This window comes from Urocitellus parryii, chromosome 1 (assembly GCF_045843805.1).
Source record: "Urocitellus parryii isolate mUroPar1 chromosome 1, mUroPar1.hap1, whole genome shotgun sequence".
Taxonomy (NCBI): domain Eukaryota; kingdom Metazoa; phylum Chordata; class Mammalia; order Rodentia; family Sciuridae; genus Urocitellus; species Urocitellus parryii.
Genome location: NC_135531.1, coordinates 212,029,830 through 212,053,858, shown reverse-complemented (window position 1 = coordinate 212,053,858; position 24,029 = coordinate 212,029,830). Strand labels below are relative to the sequence as shown.

General features: G+C 38.2%; 1 protein-coding gene across 2 annotated transcripts in view; it reads left to right on the top strand.

Moving 5' to 3' along the window:
* Acvr1 (activin A receptor type 1) overlaps positions 1-24,029 on the top strand; it is a 121,284-nt gene that overhangs the window by 34,886 nt on the left and 62,369 nt on the right. The window contains exon 2 of one of the 2 annotated variants that reach the window (XM_026401468.2): positions 17,726-17,893. The gene's annotated coding sequence lies outside the window, so the exon portion shown is untranslated. Of the gene's footprint in view, positions 1-17,725; positions 17,894-17,917; positions 18,020-24,029 lie in introns of those variants that run through there. The other variant, XM_026401469.2, reaches the window with a different exon arrangement.

Here is a 24,029-nt window from a genome sequence, read left to right as displayed (position 1 = left end):
GGAGAACATAAGTGGGTACCCAAGCATCCCGGGAGAAGAGAAACTTGAGAAAAATACCTGGTAATGGGCTCAGCTGGGAACAAGGCTTTTCCAGTTGACCCTCCCTAAATAGAGAGGGTTTAGAACAGAGTGTGGACCTTGGGATGAATGTGCAAGGAGGAACATTATGTCATGCTTTTAGGTACTATCTGTGGTTCCCTTTTGGAAACTGTATGTAGATTACGAGCTGTCTCAATGTTCTTGGCTGCAGACTTCTTGCTCCCAGGTCACTCCCAGGCCATCCCAAGTAGCCATAGTATCCCAGGATAGATTTCTTCTCTTTTGACTAAAGATGGGAAAAATAAGGTCTGTGGGCAAATTACGTTCTTTTTACATAAAACCTTTCTATTAGGCACCTTTAAAAAGTATGTGGCCTTTCCTGGTTTAGTGTTTTATTTAGATGGCAAACTAGAGAGACTGTTCTGAGGAAATATGACCCCTCAGTGATTAATATTAGATATTGAATGGCCTTTAACATGTCATGCTTGCTCTACTGTGCCGGCTTGTCTTTTTCTAAATGTCAAGCCATCACTGTGTCAATTTTATATGTTTGAAAGACTGGGATGAATTCCAGGTGTGACACTTTGGTTTTCATTTTTACATTTTATAGTAGTTTAAATGTCTCCTTAGTGTTTTTGGTGGAGGCTTGTGTAGGTCCATGTTGATGGTGAATACTAATGTATTTTAAAGTCAAGCTTGGCCGTTTGGGGGTGACTTGCTTTCAGCTGTCTGTTCCTTAGCTGATGCTGGGGATGTGAATGGGAATCGACATGCTGGTTATTAATCTGATGATTTCCTTTTATTCTGCCAATAAACTCCATTGGTTAAGGGATCTGTTTTTACCATTGTTTTCCGTTCTGCTGTGGGGCAGTGCTAGACTGCAGTCCATTGTGAATATTGCCAGGTAATTTATTATTCATTATTGAGGGAAAGAAGTTTTGACACATATCAGAGCTGATTCAGCACTGTACTCTCACATGCATTGTTATGTCTTTCAGAGTAAGAAAAGAGGGGAATTCAGAGACAAGTCAGAATAGCCAGTTTTTTTTTTTTTTTTTTTTTTTTTTGGTGTGGTAAAGCTCAGAACTTTTTTTTTTTTTTTTTTTTTAAAGGAAGAAAATTACTGTTATGAAAGTCAGGGTTGTGGTTGTGAAAACATCAATAATAGTAATGACTTATTCTGTAAGGGTGTTTATATCGGGTTCCTTTCTGAGTGCTTCACATATTAACTCGTTTATTTTAATAACTCTGTGAAGCAGGTTCAATTTTTTTTTAATCTAAATTTTACAGATGAAGGAAATGAGGCACATTACGTTAGTGCCTAAGGGCTTACAGGTAGCAAGTGGCAGGGCCAGAATTCTGAGGCGGTCTGGCTCAGTTTTGAGTTTTAGCCACAGTGAAGGGTAAAAAGAAAAGGAATAGTGACCAGGGACACATAGAGTAAGGTGTGGAGTCCTGACAGTTTTCTATAAGAGAAACATTAGAACGCACACTAAGGTGGGAGAGTGTGAGGGATGTGAGGATACAGGAAGCAAACTTCTATGGCATGAATACTGGTTTGTTAACTTACTGAACTTTGGAGGAACTTTCAGTGAAGGTTTCAATTGCTGTATATATGTGTGTGTGTATATGTATATACATACATACACATACATATATGCAGTCTTAGTCTATTTGGGCTGCTGTAACAAAATATCTGAGGCTGGGTAGCTTATAAAGAACAGAAATTTATTTCTCACTCCTCGGGAGACTGGGAAGCCTATGACCAAGGCACTGGAATACTTTTATGTTTGGTGAGGGCTTCTTCGTTTGTATGTGGTCTCTTCTTACTCTGTCCTCACCTGGTAGAGGGGCATGGCAGCTCAATGGGGCCTCTTTTATAAGAGCATTAATTAGCGCCACCCTCACAATATGAAATTTCACCCTCATGATGTAATCACCTCTCAAAGATCCCACCTTCTACTGCCATCACATTGGGGATTAGGTTTCAACATAGGAGTTTTAGGGGGCCACAAAAATTCAGACCATGACATGGATCAAATATAAAGCATATGTATGCATACATATATAGTTTACATATGTGCGTACACATGTATGTGAATCTCTATATCATGAATTTGGACTGTGTTTGAGAAATGTCATTAGATGTGTATGTGGAAACTTAGTTCCTTCACCATTCTTGCTGTTGGATGTTCAGTGAACCCTCCCCACAGTTGGGAGCCACCCATCTACAGCTGGAGAGAACACACTCACATGTGGAAGCTTCCCCAACCCTGGCACACCCCTGCTTCTGTGAATATTCATATTTACTTGCCTGTTTCTTAAAAAAAAATTACTTTTCTTATGTGTTGAACTTGTCTTTGCTAAACGTACTGGGTGTTGGCTATAACTCAGAAGTCAAAGTTAAAGTGTTTGGTGTGTGTGCACTGTGAAAGTCCACCCAAATTTATATTTAAAATAAAATAGTTTCTAGACATGTATGTGACCCATTCTTCATGGGTCCAAATCAAAAAACAATGGCTTGCAACTGTGTTAAACTAGTATAAATCTTGTGATAATTTCTAAGCGGCTTAGTTGAACTTACGATAGTGTGTATTGTCTTAAAATCAGCCTGACTGGTAGAACCGACAAAAATGCTGCACATGAAAAAACTGAAAAAAAAAAAAACAAAACAAATTTTTTAAACCATTATCTGTGAGGCTTTTCCCCAATACTTCATACATTAAAAGTTAAAACTAACAGGAGATTGCCTTTTCCTTCCTGCCATTTTTAGAAAATAAGGCATTCTAAAACTTATAGAAGATTATCACTCCCCTCCCTGGGATTTAAAAAGTAAAAAAAAACAAAAGTTAGGGAGACAAATGCTTATGAAACTGACTAGAGTGTAGTGACCTGAAACTCAGCTGAGTTGTTCTCAGAATTGTTCACGGTGTGAATGGCAAACATTGGCAATTGCAGATGTTTTCATATGCTTTTTATAATTCTTGTATGTTCATGTTCTGCCTTCTAATTGAAGCAATCCTGAGACTGTTAACTATTTAATGTGGCGTCCATGTGAGTGAAACTCAACTTTGAGTCATCTGGAGAGTTACCTACCTCTGGGTGCTAGAGAGCAGTCTCCAGGTCACAGATAAGGACCTGTGGGCTCCTTCAGTCTTTGGCTTGGTGTGTGGCTGATCCTCACCTGCCCCTCAGTAGTCCACTGAACTTATGTATGTGCTGGGCATCAGGGATGTGAGGATACGGGAAGCAAACTTCTATGGCCTGAAGCCTTGTTTGTTAATTTATTAGACATTGGAGAGACTTTCAGTGAAAGAATTTAGCTGGCTGTGGTGTCTCTTCTGCTCAGGGGAACATAGGACTGGCAAAAAGCTTTTCTTGAATTTCTTTTTATTATTTTATTTTTATAGTGCTGAAGATTACACCAGGGCCCCCCAAGGGCTAGACAAGTGCTAAACTACTGAATTATATCTGTGGTCCTTGATTTTTTTTTTTTTTTATTTTTTAGATCATGTATGTCATAAAGTTTGTATGAATGCATATGTATCTGTATGTACAAAGTACATATACATACATACATTTTATATTTATGTAGTAAAACATGTGCATGTGTGTGTGTCTATACATGTATGTATATATATATATATGTATATAATTTATTTTTTTAAATTTTAGATGTGGTACTAGGGCTTGAACTGAGGGACACTTTACCATTAAGCTACATTCCCAGCTCCTTTTTACTTCTTATTTATTTATTTTTTTAAATAGTCTTGCTAAGTTGCTAACGCTTACCTCAAACTGGTGATCCTCCCATGTGTCTGGAATTATAGGTGTGCACTATTGCTCTTGGCTAAACTTATCTATACATAAATAAATACTTTTTATCCTTTTAATCAATCTTAGACAAACAAAGCATATTTTAGATAAGAATGGTGTAAAATGTTTATGAAGAACTAATTTCTGGGCTGGGAATATTTGGTGATATAGCACTTGCCTGGATTCTGTGAAGCCCTGGGTTTGCTCCCCAGTACAGAAGAAAAGAAAGAGGAAAATAAAATAATTTATTTCACTTTAGAAGTTCTGGTTCACTTGGGAGTTTGGGATATCATGGTAACTATAGATTGTTCATGTTAACTGTCAGGTAAGTTGCTTCTAAAGGATGGCAATATCACAAATGATCAAAAAGCTGATGTTTCAACTGGTGCTGATGTAAATTAGTCACAGGTGTGCAATCTTGAGGCCTGTGATTAAAAGAGTGCTAACACAATCAACTTCAGACATTTTTCATTTTATAGAATTTATCTATAAAAGATGAATCTGGGGGCAAAACTGTGTGTTGTAATTAATAGTAACCAAAATCAAGAGATTGTAATTCCATTAGTGGACTGAATGCTTAATGACACAAGGAGATTAAAGTATGGAAAATTCTGTGCTTTGTGGTTACCCTTATAAAATTACTTGAGTTAAGGAATCCAGAGATTCAAGTATCCTAGATAATGAAGTCTTGATAATAGCTTGTAATTCTGGAAGCAGGCCCATCCCCACCCTCCCACCCACATCACCCCACTCCAAAGTATCATTGCAGCTCACAAGAGGATTCCACATGGGGTTTTCCCTGATTCTAGGTAGGTTGGCTCTAGTCCTGACTCTTCCACTTGCCATTATTCTTCCTGTTGTTTTGTCATCTCTTTTATTTTCTTCCATAACTTCTTGCATCCCTTCTTAGAAGTTGTCCCGTGTTAATTGTCTCAGCCTGAGCTTCGTGGTGGTGATTTGCGAGTTCTCAGGAGCCTGATAAGTACATGGTGTCTGCCTATTTTGTAGATGGGGCTACTGGCTCACAATAATGATTCAGTAGCTGGGGAGTGTCGGGCAGAGGTTCAGTTCCTAAGCTGTGTTACTCCAGAGCTTTCCCTCTTTTCTACAAAAATGGATTGGAGACAAAGTATGTTATCAAATACAGCGTATACTCAAAGTAGGGAAAACTCTTAAGGGGATAGATACAATTGTCAGTTCTCTGTTGCTGTGATGAAATACCTGAGACAATCAACTTTAAAGAAGGAAAGGTTTATTTTATCTCATAGTTCCAGAGGTTTCAGTCCATGGTTGTTGGGCTTTGTTGCTTTGGGCCTGTGGCGGCACAGTACAACATGGCTGGAGCACATCGTGGAAGAAGCCTGTATACCTCATGCCAGCCAAGAAGGAGAAAGAGGGAGGGAGGAAGGGGCTATGGTCCCAAAATCCACTTCAAAGGCCTACCTCCAGTGATCTAACTTCCCTTTCTTAGGCTCTACCTAACTCAACAGTCCACTACCTCCCGCTAGTGTCTCAGGCTGGTGACCAAGCCTTTAACACATAGCTTTTGGGGTACACTTCCAGAGCATAACATTGTAGGAGGGAGAACACATCCCCGCTCCCTGCACTGTAGTCCTTTTACTCACCTGGACTGAGAATAACTGGAAGAAGGCCAGAGAGTGAGAGCCCTGCCTCAGGAATTGTATGGGGCCCAGCTCCAAGTGACCATCTCAGGAATAATTTTCTGGGAAAGGAATAAACATTTTTCTTGTAAGATGAAGTATCTCCTCTGCTACCTTACAACTTCTTAGTTTTCAGTAATACTATATTGTTAGCATAGTACTTGAGTATTATTCTTTAGCCCCTGCCCACCCCTACCCCGTGTATGTGTATAATTTAGAAAAAAAAAAAAAGATTTAAGTGCTGGAATAGGAAATATTTCTTTGTTTTCAAACGTAAGTGAGTAGGAAGCTGAGGTCGAGTGTATATTACACATTATCTTTTTTGTATAAAATAAGAAATACTTGTAGATCTCTCTTAGTCTCTTTAACTTAAGGTTTTGGGGAGGGTTAGATATTTGTTTATTTTTGCTTTGAATTAAAAGCTGTTACAACACTAAAGGTAAGTTCTAGGTGGATGTACCTCTTTTTTGCCATTAACATAATTGTTTCTCTTTTTTTCATATTTGTCTTGGAGGGGTCCCTGTTATGCTTTGGATCCATTATCAGGATGTACCCATTCATATATCAGCATTAGGATGTACCCATTCATATATCAGCATTTTATTAAGGAGCTATTGGTTTTAAGACATCCCTGATACTTCAGAATGAAAAATACTCCTTATCTGTGAAGAGTTCACATACTTAATTTTTTTTTGTTAGAACAAAAAGTTGAAATGTGCTCTTTGAGCACCGTGACAGTTAAGTGTGGGAATGCTGGATGAGAGGCCATATATCTCAGACAGAATGTCTATGTTGAGGCTTTGGGAGGTGATGCTAGCATTGATTCTGAAGCACAGAAATTTGCCAGATGTCTATTTTAGATAGACAAGTGCCAAGGCAGAAGGTGAATAAGATCATGGTGTCTTCAGGGAGCTGTAAAGTGCATTTAGGGTAAGGGGACCTAGGGGGTGATGACCGGGTGAGGTTGGACATGTCTTGGGCTAGGCTGTGAACATCCAGAGTCATCCATGTTGGTGTGAGCGTCCAAGAGGCAGCTCAGTGGTCGGATCAACTGCCCTGTTGGCAGGTATGTGGGGGAGACCGCAGCTGAGTCTGTCGGAGCACCACTGTGGGGAGAGTCAAAGGCAGTGGGGGCTTTGTAAGGTGAACTTCGTTTCTGGGCTGGTTATCAAGGTTAATGGTGCTTAGAACATAAGGGAATATCAGCACATTTGGGGTTAGAACATAAGGGAATATCAGCACATTTGGGGAGTGGTTGAGATAGATGTGATGACTTTAGTTTTGGGAACCTGGATGTATTCTTATGCCCCTGGTCATGATGGACACCTATTGTTTTACTGCTACTCTTCTGCATTTTCTTACTTATCCTTCAATTGGTAAGCAAATGATTGATAATTGAAAAAATATTTTTAGTTTTTTTTTTTCTTTCATGAGTAGGTTGAGTGCCATCTCAGTACAGGAGTAGATTTGAAAACCAGCTTTAATTAAAGAATAGGCCTTCCTGTTAGCATAATTCTTGAGAAATCCTGATAGCAATGACAAATGAAATGTCTAAGCAGAAAATCTCTGAGCTAGTGGGGAGCTTAGTGACCTAGGCCACTGTCCTCAGTTTATATTTAGAAATGGAAACCAGAGAGGGTGAATGACTTCCCAGCATCACATAGCAAAATTGCAGGGGTGTTCAGTGCTTTTATCCATTGGACTTTGATGATAGAAGCAGATTTTGAAAATTTACCTAAATTCTTGACTTGGCTTTTATTTCTTTGTTGTTGTTGTTGTTGTTGGCATGCTGGGAATCGAACCCAGAGCCTTGCACCTGGTAGGTGAGCACTCTACCACTAAGCTACATCCGCAGTCTTTACTTTTATTAACTCAGTGTTCACAGGTTAACAAGTATTTGTTGACGACTATCTAATATGGAAGGGATACAGCCCCAATTATTATAAAAGATAATAATGCAAAGATACATAAGAGGCTATTTTTCTTATCAGGAAGCTTGAAGGTTAGTTTTTTTTAGATAACTCATTATAGGACTGGTAAGTACTTTCAAAATACACAGCTTGTCTGACATAATTATGCTTAAGTAGTATACATACACACATATATACACACAATAACAAGAAAACAAGGCCATGTGAAACATTGTTCACCTTTCATTTTGTGCTTAACTTTATTGGAATTTTTTTTTTTTTTTTTTTTTTTTGTTACCTTGTTCTTTTGGTGACGGGTAAGCAGTTGGCGGAGTAGCCTTGGGAATTCCTCTCTGCCTGTGGGCAGATAGATGATAATTTCGACCAACTGATTAGAAAAAGTGTTGATTAACTTGTATTCAGTTTATTCTTGTTGAAACTTAATTAGGGAGAGTGATTTGGTAAAAATTTTATTTAGGTTGATGACTGACATAAATGTTTGCAAGTGGGAATAAGGATATTTTGTCCTTTTCTTCCTTGCTTTGCATTGAAGTCTTGGGTAGAAATTTAGCCATGTAGTGATAGAGGAATTTTTTTTTTAACCACTATGCATTTGCAATTGTTAATGCTTTCGGTTTTTCTGTAATTTTAAATGTCATTCATTCCATATATATTTAAACCAATCTGGCATGATGTTAGCCCAGCCTTGGAGATATAGCAGGAGGCGGGACACACAGTCTCTACTTTCTAGAGGGTCCTTATAGAAGCTTTGCTAAATATCTGCCTAGTGAGGTAAATAGACACAGGCACCCCAGAGTAAAGCTTAGGAGAAGCAAAAAAACGCCAGACACCCCATTAAAAACCAGAAAATCTGGTCCTAGCCCCGTGGGTGGCATCCCTGCAAACTCTTGTAAAAAGTGCTTTGAGATCAGGAGCTGATGAAAGCCTGGATGGCATTGTGTGTGAGGGTAATCATCGAGGATTACCACATTCCGGTGAGGTGACAGTTAAAACATGGGCACCGTGGAGGTATGGGTGCTGCAGTGGTGCTGGATGGGGAAGCACACACACAGGTGCTGAACTGAACACACCGAGAAGAGCCGTCTAATCGCCAGTCAAGTCTGGTTCTGTTGAGGGGTGTTTGGGGGAGAATGGAAGAAATGACAGGTTGCTCCCTTCTTACCTCTGCCAGTTCTTAATCCTTCTCCACTGAAGGTGCTGATTCCTCACTCAGTGCCTTTTTGAGATAAAGGGGTAGCTGGAATAGCACGAGTTGTGTTGAGGCTTAGGGGCATGTCATGAGTTTTTCATCTCCGCCAAAGTAGACATTAAATTCTCACCCAGGCTTTGACCTGACTCCACGGATCAACCACAGACCCCTTAACTGGGAGAGCACTGACAGGATTTAAAAAACACAACACACACCACCCAGGTAGGAAGAAAGTATAAGAAAATGTGTGTGTGTGTGTGGGGGGGGGTATGATGGAAATACTGGATTTCTTTACTGAACTTCCCACTACTCTAAAAGACATGTAGAAAGGTTTGCTATGTGGTTAGTGACATCAGTTGGCCAGAGGTGCTATGTCCTGTTCCTTTCCAAACTAATTTACAAGTGACACTGTTTGGTTTTTCTTAGGGAAAGAAATGAGAGAGCAGGGATTAGGGAGGAAGAGAGAAAGGAGTGAATTGTGGGTTCCCTGTGGGTGGGAAGTGCTTGCTTTGTCTTTCTGTCTTTGAAGGATCTGCCTCTTCCCTGAAGTCACCCGCATATCTGGTGAGGTGGTAGCTCTGGGGAAATTCTGTTTTAGCCTATGGCCTTCCTATTTGGTGTCTTATAAATCCTTCTAAGCTGCCACTGGTGGAGAAGTGAGTTTGGGCACTGTTAGTCGTTCGTATTTCCGTTTTCCAGGCTTCCCTGTAGAACCCTTGATGATACTTATTTAAAATTGCAATTTGTGTGAGTCAGAATGGTCAAATCTCAGTCATTTCATATGATTCAACCTAATAATTCAGCCTTAGTCATCTCCACTGTCTCCTCTTTTTACTCCTTAAATATTGAGTTTATAATAATAGCTACCATTCATTAGCACGACTATGTGCCATGCTCGTCACCTGTGGCAGCTCTGCAGGGACGCCATGGTGCCCGCTTGCCTGCGGGAAGCTGCTGCGTGGACGGTTGGCTCAAGCTCTCGAGACTGGTGGCTGGCCGGGCTGGGATTCAGCCCAGGGCTCTGGTGCGGCCTGGAACTCCCTTTGTCTACTGTGGCCCACTGCCTTTGTTCCCTCAAGTTTCCTCCTTGATCCTCTTACTTTGTATTTCTGGCACAAATAAATGAGTCTTTGGCTGGCCAAATGAAAGGGATTTTGATGGACCGCCAAACCACTTCAGTGGAGGGTTTTGAGGTTACAAAGTATAAGCAGGTTATCTTCAGAAGTAGAGTCTGTTACTTAATTATACTTAGTAATTAAGTAATCCACAGTGGGTCCCTCTCATCTCAGCCAAATTATACATTAAATTCTAGAGGAGTAAGGTGCTCTGATATTTGGGTCTTAAATCCTATCACTGGGGCCAAACTGTCAGGAAAGCCCCCCTTCACTAAATCTTTTCTTTGGCCTGTCTTCTCCCTAGGCTTGTGAGACCTTAATCTTTTCCTGAAAACATCCGGGCGATATCATTCTTTCTCATATCCTGCCTGTCCTCCCCAATACTTTTTCCTTATTTTTTTTAAAAGTCCAGTGAGTTTGATTCGTACTCAGTATCTAGATATGCACCTGATTAGAGCTTAGTATTCCTGTGGTCAAATTCTTTCCCAGGATTTCTTACAAAATGTACTCTCTATGTTTTTTCAACCCTTCAGAACAATCAGTTATCAGGTAAATGGGAAAAAGGGTTATAATTCTCCTATGAGGGTTAAAACAGTCAACATAGAGACAGTAGTAGGTTAGAAAGAGTCAACTGATAGCAAGTTGAAAGCAAGAACAGAAAAAGGTGACCCGTGGAGCTGAAGGTTAAGAAGGACATGTCTTGGAGTCAGAGCAGGATAGGAACATGTGGGAGAGAACTGGTCATGATTGCTTGTAGCTATTGCTGGGATAAATGTGTGTTTGTGGCCCAGTCTGTTACTGCTGGTAGTGAGTCATCCTTGCAAATAAAATAAGTTTATATGCAAAGCTTACTGTATACAAATCCGATGGGTGGTATTCCAAGAAATAAGTTTCAGAAGCAAAATAAGTCTAAGTTGGCAGTTTCAACTTGGGATTCTGTGTACTACTGTGAACTTTTCTTGTAGATTTGAATGTAGATTACTGCAGAGGTCAACACGCTTTCTCTCTAAAGGGCTAGATAGTAAATATTTTAGGCTTTGCAAGCCATACGGACTCTGTCACAGCTATCAACTCTGCCATTTCAGTGTGAAAGCAGACATAGACTATACGTAAAATGAACAAGTGTGCCTGTTCCAATAAAACTTTTATTTATAAAAACAGACTGTGGGCTGGATTTTGCCTGCTATTGGAATACTATCCAGTAATGTTTGGGGGCATTTTTCAGGTTTTAATATTTACTATAGGCCACCGTTCTTTGTAAATACACTAAGCTTGCTGTTTCTTATTTAGCAAAGTTTTTAGATATTCATAATGAATGATCAGTAAAGAATGTTTGGAAGTTTTTTTTGTTTTTGTTTTTGTTTTTTTTTCTTCTTTTGAGACAGGGTCTCACTCTGTTGCCCAGGCTAGCCTCAAATTCCTGGGCTCGAGTGACCCTCCTGACTCAGCTTCCTGAGTAACTGGGCTACAGGCATGTGCCCCTGCACTTGGCTTGTTTTGGAAGTATTTCAGCAATAATATATTTTGGGGAATTCCCATTTTTCACCCCCCAAATCCAAAGATTAATTGTTGAGAATTTGGAAACTCCTAGAGTCAGGGAGCTGCTATACCTCATCTGTACTTTACCTCAATCAGTACTGATCTTTCCCAGCTTCATGTGTCCCCAATCCCAACCTGTGATGTCCCCAGATTTATCCGTGTTTATGGCATCTGACATATTTTGTTTCCATTAGGAGTCAGGAATCTTGGAAACTGGCTGGTGATCCCATCACCTTTCTTTAGAATGACTAATAGATCCGGCCTGTTTCCCCACATAGACAGATGTCTGCAGTCAGGATTAGTATTGAAGGATCCTCAACATTTACGTGCTTGGTTGTACCAATATTACTTTGAAGTCAGAACAAGAGAACATTTATAGTATCTTCATATAATTTGAGATATTGTTGGGGTTGGTATGTTTTATGTTTTTTTTTTTTTTTTTATCGTGATACTTTACCCCTTCAATTATCCTAAAGGATGGAAGGCAAGGAAGGGAATTCAGAATATTTGCTATGAGTGTCAGTTCAGTAGTTACAGTCAAGAGGCAGTTTAATTTAGTGGTAATTAGGAGCACAGAGTTTTGGAGTCAAAAAAATATGGGCTGATTTCGGGTTTTGCCACTAACTAAAAAAACTGTGACTCTTAATTAAACCCGTCTGAACATTGTTTTCTTATATATAAAATGGGAATAGTACTTCCTTTCAGTTTCATTGTTAGATTAAGTCAGACAGTGCTAGTTATGTGGTTAGCTGGAATGAAGGGGCTCACTAAATGATTATAAGTAACTTTCAAAGATGAAGGTATTTATCTTGTTTCATGAAAAAGGAAACTGAAACTCATAGAGGTTAAATGATTTGTGAAGATCACATTTAGAACGTTTGAAAGTTTAGTTTGCTTCCCGAGTCCATGTTCTTGTACCATAATCCCACTTTATAAAAAAGTTTTGCATAATTTTATTCCTTTGGTGGGCTAGTCCTGGGGATTGGGTTCTAGAGTGCGTTGCCACTGAGCTACACCTCTATTCATTTCAATTTTTAATTTTGAGGCAGGGTCTCACTAAGTTGCCAAGGCTGGTGATTCTCCTGCCTCGGTCTTCTTAATCCCCGGCATCACAGGGTGCACTACCATGCCCAGTCTTTCTTTCTTTTTATTTTAAGTGTTGGAGATTGAACCCAGGGTCTTGCACGTGTTAGGTAAGCTCTCTTCCACTGAACAGTGTCTTGCTAAATTGCTAACACTGGTCTTGAACTTGAGATCATCTAGTCGCAGCTTCCCAAGTAGCTGGGATTACAGGACTGTACCACTATTTCTGGCTTGTTTATATTTTTCTCCTTGCTTTTAGTATTTTACTATGGTTTAGGAGGATTCCTTTTTTAAAAAAGGTTTTTATTGCTACATATTATACAGCATAGTGGTTTCATTGTGGCATATTTGTACATTCATATAACATAATTTGATCAATTTCACTCCTCAATACTCCCTCCACCCTTCCTCCCTTTAATCACTTCTTCTACCCTACTGTTTTTTTTCCGTTTTCATAAGATCTCACTTTTCCCTCATTGCATCCACATATGAGAGAAAAACGTGTGATACTTGTCTTTCAGAGTCTGGCCTATTTCACTTAATATCATGCTCTTCAGTTCCATCCATTTTATTTCAAATGACATATTTTTGTTTTTTATGATGAAATAAAACTCCATTTTGTATATTCACCACATTTTGTTTACCCCACATCCCATATCCCACTTCTTAGAGTGATTTTGGGTAGTGGTAATTCCAACCATGGTAATTCTGCACCACGGTTGGTTTGGATGATGGGACTGTGGGGACAGAGTGGAAAGGTGTGGGATGGTTCCAGCAAGGACAGGGATTTGCAATATATGGAAGCCACAATTTCTAGAAGCCAAGGATGCAGTTATTACTACAAAGTTGAGAAAATTTGTCCTTTTTTTTTTTTTTTTGGGTTGTTGTTGTTGATTTGTTTCTGTTGCTCATCTGCTGTGTTGACTGCCGAGAACTTGATTGGGTATAGGTACTTTGTATGCTTGCCTGTTCCTCAGGTCCCATCATATTACAGCTTTTAGGAATCTGTGCAATTTTCTTTTGAACTGAACTAATGGAAAATGTACTACGATGTTAAATGTTCAAAATTGGAGCTAGAGAATTGGACTGACTTCTCTTTTCCCTTCCCTCATAGTCTCCCTCTACACCCTCAGAGGAATGTGCTTTTGACCTTTATGGGTCAAATTTTTATACAGCTTCACCAGCTGCCAATAATTAAAACTCCATAACCAAACAAATATGTTGGCTAAATTTTTGGAAAAAGCTTAGGTCAATGAAAGTCTAGTGCCAGGCTGCTGAAGTTTGTTATATAGATATGTATCTTATAGTACTGATTTTAATTAGTGCATGAGTTTTGAAAATTATTTTGTTTTCATTTTTTAAACTGCTCTTGGTATTTTGAACATAATTGCTTTCTACTACCTATGAGGTCTGCCAAACTTGCTGATTGACTTCAAAGATATTTGTAGGGACATGGGTCCTAAGTAGACTATTTGGAGAGTATAAGTATTCAGAATTCATTCAGTATTTCAGCTCTTATTTTACTTTCTTTCATGTAATACATCACCAGTTTTGACATTTATCCATGGGTTAGTTGAGGTCTTAATAAATTTTAAAACAAATGTTAAAAGAGGTGAAAGACCTCTATACTGAAAAATATAAAACTCTAAAGAAAGAAATTGAAGAATACCTTAGAAGATGGAAAGATCTCCCTTGTTCTTGGACAGGCAGAATTAATATTATCAAAATGCCCATACTATCAAAAGTGCTATACAGATTTAGTGCAGTTCCTCTTAAGGTTCCAATGATCTTCATAGAAATAGAAAAAGCAGTCAGGAAATTCATTTGGAAAATAAGAGGCCCAGAATAGCCAAAGCAATCCTCAGTGAGAAAAATGAAGGAGGAGGCATCATAATACCAGACCTTAAATTATACTGTAGAGCTGTAGTAACAAAAAAGACATGATATTGGCACCATACAGGCAAGACTAGTGGTACAGAGTAGAAGACACGGAGACAAACCCACAAACCCTAAAGAACAAAAATATGTCATTTGAAAGAAAGTGGATGGAACTGCAGAGCATGATATTGAGTGAAATAGGCCAGACTCTGAAAGACAAGTATCACACGTTTTTTTCTCTGTTTTCATACTAGACAAAGGCACCATTAACATACATTGGAGAAAAGACACACTTTTAAACAAATGGTGCTGGGAAAACTAGAAATCAATATGTAACAAAGTGAGATTATACTTTTATGTCTCACCCTGCACAAAACTCAACTCAAAGTGGATCAGAGACGTAGGCATTAGACCAGAGACCCAACACCTACTAGAAGAAAAAGTTGGCCCAAATCTCCATCTTGTTGGCTTAGGAACCAAATTCTTAAATAAGACTCTTAAAGCATAAGAAGTAAAATTAAAAAATCAACAAATGGGATGGTATCAAAATGAAAAGCTTTTTCACAGCAAAGAAAGCAACCAAGAATGTGAATAGAGAAACTATAGAATAGCAGAAGATTTTTACTATATGTACCTCACTCACATAGAGCATTAATTTCCAGGATATTATATATCTAGGATATATAAAAAAACTTAACAGGAAAAAAACCAAATAACTCAATCAATAAGTGGGCAAAGGAATTGAACAGACACGTCACAGAATAAAAATATGAATGGTCAACAAATATATGAAAGAATATTTAATATCTCTAGCAATTAGAGAAATGCAAATTAAAATTACACTGAGATTTCATCTCATTCTAATTGGAATGGCAATTATCAAGAATACAAGTAACAATCAATGCTAGTTAGGATGTGGAGGAAAATGTATATTCATATATTGCTGGTGAGACTACAAATGGGTGCAACCACTCTTTAAATCAATATGGAGGCTCCTCAGAAAACTTGGAATGTAACCACCATTTGACCCAGTTATCCCACTTCTAGGGTTTTATCCCAAAGACTTAAAATCAGCATATTACAATGATGCAGTCCCATCATAGCAGCTCAATTCACAATAGCTAAGCTATGGAACCAACTTAGTTGTTCTTCAACAGATGAATGGATAAAGAAAACGTGGTACATATGCACAATGAAATATTACTCAGCCACAAAGAAGAATGAAATTATGGCATTTTCCAGTAACTGGATGGTATTGGAGACTATCTTGTTAAGTGATATAAGCCAGTTCTAGAAAAACCAAAGGCAAAATGTTCTTTCTGATATGCAGATGCCGGCTCACAATATGTGTGTGTGTGTGTGTGGGGGGGAGTGGAGGCACACCAGGTTGAATAGGGGGGAGTGAGGGCAAGGGAGGAGGATGGGAATAGGAAAGAGAGTAGAATGAAGCAGATGTAACTTTCCTGTGTTCATACATGAATACACAACCAGTGTAACACTAAATCATGTAGAACCACAAATTGGGAAATTGTACTCCATGTATGTATGATATGTCAAAATACATTCTACTGTCATGTATAAGTAAAATGAATAAAAAATTAAAACAAAACTAAATTATATTTAGTTTTCAGATTTGATTTTTATACAATAACTCTTGAATACCAACTCTCTGCTAGGTACTATGAAGGAGGAATGAACAGAAGAATAATACGTAATCTTCACCTAGCTTCAAATTGATTTTGAGATAAACCTAGTTCATGGCAGAGAACTGAGTGTCAGGTTGAGTCACATAGAATATGAATACCAGAAAATCAGAATGAGAAAGATCTGGAAAATATGTTTGAAGAAGGCTAAACAGAGGCAGGAGAACTGGAACACTGTCTTGAAGGATGGGAAGGAATTCTGTGCAGTGAAGATGAGGCTGGGGTAAAATTAAAAAGGGGGGTGCAGCTCAGTGGTGCACATTGGCCTAGCATGCTCAAGGCCTTGGGCTTAATCCCTAGCAGTCGGTGGGGTGGGGGGTGTGGTCATTCTCTCGCTTTTTTTTTAAGCAGAGAATCCGAAAAAATCAGAAAAATATACACTAGTGTTTAAAATTTTTTTTTGCTTCTCTAAATCTCCCAGTGATAAAGTGTGTGCGTGTGACTTTACACACAGTTGACCCTAGGCAGGAGAGCTAGTGACAATGGCCTACTCCTAAAACAAAGCTAGTTGTTGGCCAAGAGGAAACCATCCTTGGTGGGAAATCTACCAAGTTTCCCTGGCCCCATGATCTTGAAAAATACCAGTATTTCAACAGTTTGTTTGGAAACTCAAGGGTTTGTGGGTGCTGCTCAGCAGAAGAGTTTGTAAGGACATCCACTTTAGGAATGGAGTTTTGCTCTTTACCTTTGCTAAATGATGGATGAAAATGGCACATTTCTGGTTGACCTCTCTGCGAAGAGGCCTTTTTATTGTGTATTATTTTTATTGTGTCTTTTATGTGTCTAGATTTTTTTTTCCCCAATAGATGGAGAGTCTCAGTTTAAGCAAGGGATGTTTTGATACTATCTACAAAACTTTTCCCTGGAATTCCAGGGTGACTGGGAACATTTTCTTTTCCACATAATTACTTAGAGATGCTGTATTTTGGGTTTGCCTTCTGCTTAGATTTATTTCCATGAAAAAATTTCTTGGCAAAAATGTTCGTTGAGGTTAAAAAAAAAGAAAGAAAAAGGTGATGTTTTCCAAAACGAGTTAGGGTATTCAGCACTTTGTGTTTTTTAAGGATTTAAATAGGAAAGTTTGGGTTTAATAAAAATTTCCTCTTCCTTTGGCAAATGGTGATGTTTTTCAAGTCTTTCTAAAGGAAGAGGGAGCCTGGGTGGCTTTTTGTTTTTGGTTAGTTATCTGGAGGACCTCTTCCCCTCCACTCTGAGCTCCTTCCACACCATTGTTTTACAAGTCTTTGAACTAGATAGCGACTACTGAGAATGTTGCTTGAAATGGAACAAAACCAGATATTTCCAAGTTTCTCAAGAAATTGGTGACTTTGGTTTACTAGTGTCTCCAGGGAGGACTAGGGGTCTGCAAAGTGAAGACAACTTCTTTTCATCCTGTCCTTTGTACTACTGTACTACTCAGACAAGTGCACATAATAATTAGTATACATTGTCATTGTTTTTGTTTGATTTTTTTTTCCCCTTTTCTGTAATGGTCTTGAGCACATGACATAGGGACTTCGAAGGAACTTGATTTTGAAATTTACTAACTTCTTAACTGGGTTTGTGTCATTTCTAAAAATGCTTGACATCAACACACTGCATATCCGTGTTCTCAAACTTTTCCATTCATATTTCATTTGTAGGTCAGCTTTTGTTTTGTGATTCCAGTTGAAAAACTTGTCAAGTTGTGTACTTTTCTTTAGCCAGCACAGTCACAACTACAGAATTTTCTTCTGCTCATCTACAAAATTTTCTTTCTTTCCCTCTGCAGCCCTGAGCGTTCCTGAGCATCGCATTGCCATAGGGAGACTGCTAGAGAGAGCTCCTAACTCCAGAGGACTCCAGGAGCACCTCCCAGGGAACACGGCCAGTGAAGCTCTAAAGGAGGGTGCTCTGCTTGAAGGACTGTGGGCAGATGTGACCAGGAGCCAGCTTTAAGGTAGCTGAGTCAGCTTTTCCTCGGACCTCTCCAAGCAGCGCAGCCAGAGCCAGAGCCGGCTGGCTGTACAATCATTTCAACAGATCACCTCTTTTAATGCTCTTTGGCAGAGATCAGATTTACAGGGTAATTTCTTTGCCATAGATGATTATTTTGTTGCTTTATATGAATCCAATGTTAGAAAATTAGAGTCAGCCTACTAGTTTTTGTTCTTACATTGTCTGGATGGTCAGCTTTTGGGGTGATGGATCTGCACCATTGGTCTTTAACTTTGGCTAAGTTGTTCAAATAACCCCAACATTTCTCCTACATATAAAAATGTTTCTGCCATTCTTTTCACCATATAGGGCCACAATATTTACTTTTTTCTTCTCACCCTTATTTCTCTCTCTGTGGTAATGGGGTTTGAACTTAGGAGCACTCTATACTAAGCTTCATCCCCAGCCCTTATTTATTTATTTATTTATTTTTAGACAGGGTCTTACTAATTTGCCCAGGCTGACCTTGAACTTGACATCCTCCTGCGTCCTGGTACACTGGGATTACAGGTGTGTGCAACTGTGCCTAGGTGAACCTTTTTATGTAGACATTTTTTAACATATAAGTAAAATTTATTTATTAGTTATGTTTAAAAATTGATGAAATATGATTACACATTTTGTTTTACACCTTACTTTTCGATTTGATATACTGTGGACTTTTTTCCTTCTAAGCAGAATTCAATTTCAGTGTAAGTAATAACTAATAACTAATGTTCTAGCCTATAACTTAAAGGAGGTGGGGGAGGGGAGGCCTTTCACATTAGGGAACAAACCAGTGTTGACACTGGACTTGGAGTCATTAACCACATGAGTTTATATTTTCTACGGCAGATGATGCGCTGCTTTAGGCTGTTGCTGATATATCAGTTGTGTCAAATTTTCATTTTCTAGAGGCTGTGTTGATATAGAAGCATAGTTGTTAGTTCTGGCTACCATCCTTTGAGCATTTTGAAGTACTTTCCTGCCCATGTAAGCTGGTGTGAGGTTGGATTAGTTTTAAGAGGAAGTCATGAGTAACGGGGATGGCATTAAGAGACTGACTGCATTTTGTATATTTGTTTATTTGAGGGGAAGGAAGAGAAGATGAGGCTGTAGTTAATTGCTAACACTGTGATTCTTAATTATGAAATAAGGTTAAATTTATTTAGCTCAGTTGTTTCCTAATGTGACTAACAGTGAGAATCACTAGAGAAGCTTTCAGATATCTAATAGTGGCAATGAATATTTGTATTTTTGTTATTGTGTAAAGTGTTTATTTTTAGAAAAGTAATGTGATCAGTGTAGACAAAATTTAAAAGACACAAGAGTGTGCAGTAAAAAATAAGTCTCTCTTTTCCCCAAATACCCAGTTACCCTGGGAGACTGTTGTTACAATTTTCTTTCAGAGATTTCAGACCATGTATAATATATAAATATATATCCTACTATAAGTTACTCATTCTTTTTACACAGATTAAGAATATATAAAGTTTTGCATCTTTTTTTTTTTTTTGCATTGGAATAATATTGTTTTGGAAATTCTTCCCTATTAAAGCCACATTCATTTTCAGTGAATGCCAGATGTTTTCCTGTAAAGACATGCTATAATTTATTTAACCAGTTCCATATTGATTGACCTATAGATCATTTCCAGTATTTATTATCATGAACAGGGCTATAGAAAATAACTTCTTATACACATCATTTCAAACACGAGTCAAATGGACTCTGTAGGATCCATTTCTAGTAGAATTGCAGGGTCAAAGGGTACATACATTTTAATTTTGGTAGAAATTTATTGCCATTTTGCTTGTTCATACAGCTTGAAAGTTTAAGATTTCACCAGAAATGGATAAGAATGTCACTTTTTCATATCTTTTCCAATCACTATGATTACTAAACTGATAGTTTTTTTTTTTTTTTTGCCAAATTACTGAGTTTAAAAGGTCAGTTTAGTGTAGCTTTTATTTCCATTTTTCTTATTTTGATTGACGTTGAGTATCTTTTTGTAAGTTTAAAAGACATTGTATTTCTAGATTTGTACCTTTTATTCTTATGTCTTTGTCTGTTTTCCCATTGGGTTATTGTTTTAGTGAGTTTTTTTTTGCCACCATGACCTTAAGACCTGTCAGGAACACTTTTACAGGAGGAAAACTTTATTTAGGGCTCATGGTTTCAGATAATAGATGGCTGACTCCATTGCTCTGTGACTAAGGTGAGGCAGAACATCATGGCAGAAGGGCATGGTGGAGGAAGGCAGCTCAGAACATGACACTCTGGAAGCAAAAAGAGCTCCACTTACCAGGTACAAAATATGTACCTCAAAGTCATACCCCTAGTGACCTACCTACTCCAGCCACAAGGCCCTACCTGCCTACCTACCAACCAGTTAATCCATTCAAGTGGATCAATGTATGGATCAGTTCAAGCCTTTCATAATCCTATCATTTCACTTATAAACTTTCTTGTATTGTCTCACACATGAGTTTTTTGGGGGTACCACATATCCAAACTATAATAGTTTTTGATTTTTATTATCAGAATATTGACTTCTTATGAAAATATTGCTTTTTATTATCAGCTTATAGCTTCCTTTTTTCTCCTTATGATTTGAACTATTTATATTTTTCCCCAGGTGGTCATTTGTATAAAGGCAAATAATTTTGATGTGCTGACTATTAAAAATCTTAAATAGTTAAATTTGCCAATTTATTCACTCAACAAGTATTTATTAAATGCCTTTCTTTGTGTGTGTGTGTGTGTGTGTGTGTGTGTGTGTGTGTGTTAGGAACTCATTCTAGGCACCTTACTATATAGTAAGAAAACAGACCCTAGCTCTTGCTCCTTGAAACTTCCATCCTGTTGGAGGAGATATTCAATAAAAGATGAACAAATAGATTTGTAGAAGTAAATATATAATCAGTCTTTTTGTGGTTTCAGACTTTTGTATCACAGTTCAAAGACCTTGTCCAGTTATAGACTTAAGAACCTATCTCCTGGTTCCTGGTCATGTGATGTGGTTCTTTTGTCAGATTTAAATCTTTGACCTATCTGGAATGTTAGGTGTGATTCAACCTAATATTTTCCGAGGTGCCCTTTTAATTACAATAAAGCTAAGTTGCTGTAACCTAGGGACTGAAATATGTTGTGGTTCAAAGAACACAGAAGTCTATATTTTTTCCTCATTTAATAATTCTAGTCTGAGCAAAACAGATTAGCAGGACAGTCCATATCTATTGGTCATCCTGAGATTCAGGTTCCTTCTGTCCTGTTGGTTTAGTAATCGCTCACTCTGGTTATCTTCATGCTCTTATCTGGGATAAGTGATGAGAAGTTACAGGCATCATTGCAGCTTATGTTAGTGAGAACTTACAATCGGTGCAATCTAGCTGCAAAAGAGGCAGGGAATTGCTGTCTCTGGTGGTCACCGGGTATCCAGAAAGAAGGGAAGAAAGATTTTTAGTAGAAAATTATCAATCTCTGCCATATTGGTTAGCATTCCAATACCCTTCTGCTGCTCTGTCACTATTAGTTCCCCTGTCTTGCCCTTGGGTCTCCAACCCTGCTGTCCCATGGCTGTCAGTACTGGTGTTACCCAGTCTTACAGTTTTAACCAGTAGTTCCAACTTTTCTTTGAGAAAAGTTTCTATTGTAGTCCACTCCCTTCTTCCAAGAATAAAACCTGTTATTATTGGGATTTTGTGTAGATAAACTTTGTTGGAGAGGGTTCAAACCTTTAAGATGTTAGTTTTTCTTATTTGGTGTTAGTGTTGTGTAATTATTTGGGGAAACACTTATTGAGACTCTTTTTTGTCTCCTCTGATCAATGAGACTTATATAATTGAAATAGATGAGAAGGAAGGAACAACTTATATGATGTTTTGTTAAATACATGGTTTTTGATTCTGACTAGGAAACCAACATTTATTTCTCTCTTCTATTAAAAACCAACTTGGAATTTGAAAAACAATTTTCCTTAGTTTAAAGATAAGGAAGGGTTAATATTTCAGGAGTTTATTGCATAAACTGGAACATACAAATCGGGGCAAAGTTTTGTACATGCTGTATATGACACACAATACTTATTGCTTTCTCAGTCTCTGTGTGTTACAGCACATATTTAGCTTTTGTCTTTGACTTTTAATTGAAAAATAAAACAAATTTACTCAAGCAGCAACTTATTAATTATTATAAAGTGAAATTTTTGTGTGACCTCTATATAGTTCATGAAGTAGTATATTTTCTACAGTAATTGCTTTCTTGCCTTTCTTTATAGTTTTATCACCCATGTGTTCACATTTAGCATTATAATTTATTTTTGCACATTTTTTAAAAAAATTTCTTATCAGGTTTCTCTCACCAGTTCTCTGTTTCCCCCAGTTTGTTGAAGGACTCAGACATTTGACTTTGTTTATTATTGGGTGGTTTTTGATGATTATATCCTCATGATTCAATTCAACTTGTTATCCTAATTTAAGTGGAAAGTGGCATTTTAACATCAAAGTGTAGGTACCAGGGGTGCTCACTGCTACTAGGTGGGTCAATATTTTGAAGTTCAATAATGAAGTAAGTATAGAAATTACTTAATGCTGATACTTCAAATTCAGATTAAAAGGTTTTTACTTAATCTTTTCTGTGTTGCATCTATATCTCCTTTATTCCACATAGGGAATTCTGGTTCTCAAAAATAATAGGGAATGACCAGGCATGGTAGTGCATGCCTTTAATCCCAGTGACTCTAGAGAGTGAAACAGGAGGATCACAATTTCAAGACGAGCCTAGTCAACTTAGCATGATCCTGTCTCAGAACAAAAAATTAGAAGGACCTGTGAATGTAACTTAATGGTTGAGTGTTTGACGTGCATGTGTGTGCTTATGGCCCCAGGGTTCAAACTCCCCACTACTACCAAAAAGAATAAAAGAAAAGACCCCAGTTACTCATTTACTTTCACCCACATTGTATGCACAGTATTCTCAAAGATGTCACAGTACTGAGATACTACTTATGAGACCTGAAAGTGGATCTGAATGGTTTTATCTTTTTATACCATCCCAATCTTCTTTCCTTGGGGGAGGTTTTTATAGTTGGAAATTCACCAGATGTAAATACTGATTAGCTGGTATATGATATTTGGAGGAAGAATAATTTTAACTTTGTTACGTGAGATGTTGGGTTTGCATTTATGTTTAGAAGCAGTACTTACCTATTAGAGAATTTGTGGGAAACATGATATGACATTGGGATTATGGTTAAAATACTTCAGGAAAAAAAACCAGGCAGAATAGAAGATATAAAATTGAATTCTTTTGGAACTGGGGTCAGCTTATTGTTTTGTTTTGTTTTTTGAAACTAGATGGGAAAAACTGGCATTGATCATATTTTCTATTTCCATGTAACTTGAAATATCTATAATAAAAATTTTAAACGTTTATTTTATAAGTGGTAAAAAGACAAGAAAACGTGGGGAAGAAGGTAATAAGGAAGGAAAGATCTGGGGGTGATTCCATTTTCAACTTAATGGTTGAGCCTGGTGGTCTACGGTGGAACTTGAATCTAAGAACATGAATAGCACCTTGAGTTAAGAAGAAGAGAAGACTGAGGTGTGGGGCCCTGAGAGAAACCATGATTTAAGGATGTATGGCGGAAGAGGAATCCACATCCAGAGAACCTTAGACATAACAAAGCCTTAAAGACACTGGAGAGTGGGGCCCGTGGTCCTCAGCTAGGGAAGAGTTCAAGGGAAGACAGGAGTTATCCATGACTCCATCCTGCATCATGCACAAGTGAGACCCTTCGTCATTCTCAGCATCACCCGAATTGCTGGAGGGTGGGGGGTTCCTGGGCCTCATCACAGATCATTGCTTCTTGGGAGTGGGTAATCTGTGTGTTATGGAAGTTTTTCTGTGAATCTGACAAGACAATGGATGGACTGAGAAGAGTCCCTTGCCTTAGCAAGGGGTTGTTGCAGCAAGTTGACGGAGCAGAACACTGTGGACTGAGGCCTAACGAGGGTGATGGGGGCAACCAGTGTAGATGGCTCTTTATGAAGCAGATAGATAGGAGAGGACTTGGGCCTTACCCAGTTACCCCTCAGGTGGTAATTATTGAATTTTAT